This window comes from Phalaenopsis equestris, unplaced genomic scaffold (assembly GCF_001263595.1).
Source record: "Phalaenopsis equestris unplaced genomic scaffold, ASM126359v1 Scaffold000779, whole genome shotgun sequence".
NCBI lineage: Eukaryota > Viridiplantae > Streptophyta > Magnoliopsida > Asparagales > Orchidaceae > Phalaenopsis > Phalaenopsis equestris.
The window spans coordinates 154,930-158,911 of record NW_018165219.1 but is presented as its reverse complement, the minus strand read 5'-3'; the positions used below and the strand labels follow the sequence as shown (position 1 = coordinate 158,911).

At 42.4% G+C, this 3,982-nt stretch overlaps 1 protein-coding gene across 1 annotated transcript in view; it reads right to left on the bottom strand.

Moving 5' to 3' along the window:
• Positions 1–3,982, bottom strand: part of LOC110031157 (RING finger and transmembrane domain-containing protein 2-like) — a 35,943-nt gene that overhangs the window by 4,405 nt on the left and 27,556 nt on the right. The window lies entirely within an intron of this gene.

Sequence of the window (3,982 nt, the reverse complement as noted above, 5' to 3'; positions counted from 1 at the left end):
AGCGGTTGATGAGTTGGAAAGTGTGGCGGCAGCAAAGAGTCGTTGGTAGCAATGAGGGAAAGATGTGAAACAGCAGGAACAATAAATTTGGTTGCTCTCTTGGGAAGTGGCAGTGAGAACGAAGGCTGGACAGCGAGGGAAACAGTGGATAGCGACTGTCCAGAGCGGCGGCAGCGAGGGGGGATGACCGGCAACAAAGACGGCAGATGTGGGCGACTGAAGGACAGCAAGAGGACTACTGTCCGGGGCAGTGGCAGTAAGAACGAAAGCTGGACAGTTAGGGAAATAGCGGATAGCGGCTGTTTTGGTCGGCAACCGCAACGGGGATGTCGGGGACTGCAAGAAAGCAAGAGGATGACTGTTAGGACAGCGGCAGCGAGGATATGTAGCTAGAATCGGAAAACTGTAGTGAAAAAAACAACAGGCTGCTATTCAAGGGTGGTTCTAGCAATGGAAAGTGGTCGGGAGTGGCGTGGGGAGGATGTGGAAGAGGATAGAGAAGATAATCACTACACAGAAGTGAGATACAACAGGAGCACCGCTCTAACCCTTGGATAAAACATTAGACAAGAAACGAAGATGCTGAAACTGTCTCAAACAAACTCATGAAAAAGCCTAACCCTAAAATATCTAGAAAGCGAATGTATAATAATAGGATAACTAAGGCCCACCGACTCCTTAGAAAGGAGAAAATCTGGACTGGTTCAATCTAGATAAACACATAGGATGCATGCTTTTTTCCATCACAAAAAAGTTTCGCACTCGCTCCGTAAGCAAGAGACACCTGCATCAATCTCCTGGGATTGGAAGAGCTTCGACCTCATCCATCGAAGCTTCTCTCCCCTCATAGTATGACGTCAAGTCGACCATGTTTAAGATAGCGAAAATGGCATAACCTTCCGATAAACCAGTCTTGCAGGCGTTGTTATTCCAAAACACATCATAATAGAATAAGTATCTACCCTTTTTTGACACAACATGAGCTGAAGCTGCATATAAATATAGATTCTCACAAAGTAACTCTCAAGCCAATAAATTCTCTTCCACTCGTAATCGATAGGGCACATATGATAAACAAATTCACCTGGAAGAACTAACTCTGGATTGAAATTTGTGTTAAGTTGCGCAACTCTCAATAAGACCAAATTAGGAGAGGCCTTTCTTATTCTCTAGAAGGATTTGGATTCCATTTTAGGATTTCCTTCCCCCATAGATCCTAAGACAATTTCCAATGTTATGGTTCACCCCTCCTATCTGACTATCTGTCGATGGCACACAGTTGAAAAAAATTTAAAACCCAAATGACTTCGTATAGTCTTTTAGAAGCAACTCAAAAGCTTCATATTTATGATATGTTGGACCTCCCTCAATAGGGGCAAGTCATAGCATGACGTCAAGTCGACCATGTTAAAGATAGCGAAAATGGCATAATCTTCCGATAAATAGGCATTGTTATTCCAAAACACATCATAATAGACTAAGTATCTACCCTTTTTTGACACAACATGAGCTGAAGCTGCATATAAATATAGATTCTCACAAAGTAACTCTCAAGCCAATAAATTCTCTTCCACTCGTAATCGATAGGGCACATATGATAAACAAATTCACCTGGAAGAACTAACTCTGGATTGAAATTTGTGTTAAGTTGCGCAACTCTCAATAAGACCAAATTAGGAGAGGCCTTTCTTATTCTCTAGAAGGATTTGGATTCCATTTTAGGATTTCCTTCCCCCATAGATCCTAAGACAATTTCCAATGTTATGGTTCACCCCTCCTATCTGACTATCTGTCGATGGCACACAGTTGAAAAAAATTTAAAACCCAAATGACTTCGTACAGTCTTTTAGAAGCAACTCAAAAGCTTCACATTTCTGATATGTTGAACCTCCCTCAATAGGGGCAAATAAGGAGGTAGGTTATATATCTGAAAAATTATGGAATTTTCTTTTATGGGGTTCCCTATGTTTGGTATCGGCTCTTCAAGCTCATGAACCTTTCAGACATGCCCATCTTACTGATGCTCCTCTCAATGTCTGCAAAAAAGTAATTTGTTGCACCACACCCTCATACTCTGCATGAACGCCCATTACCTCGGACTCACTCCCTTCAGAGCAACTACTGTTAATCCCGCTGAGGTATCTCTCATGGGCTTAGCTTGAATAGCATGCGTCTTTACCTCATCAATTGGTAGTTAGTACTCCTTCGTGTCTTCATTTGCTTCAGTGTCTACTATGTTGTTATCCATTTCTTCAATTACTGTCTACTCAGTGAAATAAATCATATTCTTGTTTGGGCAATCTGATGCATTGTGCCCAAAAACCATGGCACTTGATGCACTTTCTGACTGGGATGGATTTTGGAATGTTGGGCGGATCCACCTGTTCTTCACTCTGAATTAATTTCTCTTTAGGCGTAAACAGCTTGGATGTTCCATTGTGTGTAAACTTACTGCTTCATCTTGGGGTTGAACTCGATTTGCAAGATGTAGTGGGTCTGAACATCCTATATGTAATGAACTGGTAGGTACTGCCGTTGCATCTCATTTCATTTTTCGACCAGGTAGTGATTTTATTTTTTCCTTCCCACTGACGTAGGTGCTTCAAATTTTCCACCACTGTAACACATTTAGCTTTTGATGACGAGTAGTTTTACCATACTGTCCAGTGAAATATCCTCATATTCAAAGACCCCCTTACTGTCTGGAGCAGCTCGGTGGATTCTTCCAGGGTCCTGTGACCATCAAAATATGGTAATTCACCTTTACTTACAGATCCTGACTTCACTGATATTCCATATCAAATATATGGGGTTGTGGTCCTTCATCCTTTGGATCTGACGAATCTATGAGTGACCCTTCTGGAGTATCTCATCTCGAAAGAGAGAATCTATTTTTGCAGTTGAAGTATTATTGATGAATTCAAATAAGAACTTACTATCGAAGACACTGGAAATCAGAAATTGCAACAAATGACAACACAAACTTAAACTAGGCTGAATCTCAGGGTGGTGATTGTGATCGGCGAAGTTTGAACCTCTAGAGAGGTATCAAATGGCGGTTGATGGGCTGAAAAGTGTGGCAACAACAAAGGGGTGTTGGCAACAGCAAAGGGAGGTGTGAAGCTGCAGAAACAATAAGTTGGTTGTTGACCCGAGCGGAGGCAGCGAGAACCAAGGCTGGACAGCGAGAAAAATGGTGGATATTGGCTGGGGTGGGCTGGGGTGGGCTGGGCTGGATCAGGAATGAAGGTTGGAAAGCGAGGGAAACAACGGATGGCGGATGTTCTGAGTGGAAGCAATGAGGGGAAATGATGGCAACAGCGACAGGGGATGCAGGGGGACTGCAGGACAACAAAAGGACAATTGTCCAGTGAGGAGGCACCGAGGACAAGTGGCTGAAATTGGAATACTGCAGTCAAAACAGTAACAGGCTATTATTCAGGAGCAAGTGCGACAATGGAGGGTGGCTGAAAGCAACTTGGGGAGGATGAGGAAAGGGATAGGGAAGATAATCACCATCTCAAAGGGAGCGAGATACAGCTAGAGCACCACTCTAACCCTTGGATACAACCCTAGACGGGAAAAGAAGCCCCCATTGGCCGCCTCAAACAAACTCACGTAAAAACCTAGCCCTAAAACATTACAAAAAGCAAATATAAATAACAATAGGATAACTAGGACTGACCCAATAGGATCGACAGACCCCTCATAAAAGAAGAAAACTTGGACCGGTTCGGTCCAGGCAAACACACGGGATATGTGCTTTTCTGTCACAGAAGATTCCGCGCTCACGTCGTAAGTCAGTTAGCTTGTTAGTGTTGAGGGTTTTGTTCAAATTTGATGCAAATGGGATTCAAACTATAACAATTAAATTACAATTGCTCATTGATTTTACATAGTTTTAATTTCTAATTGCTTTCTGAAAATTTCTAAGATCCCTGCATCATCATGTGGGTTCTAATATATGCATATATATATATAT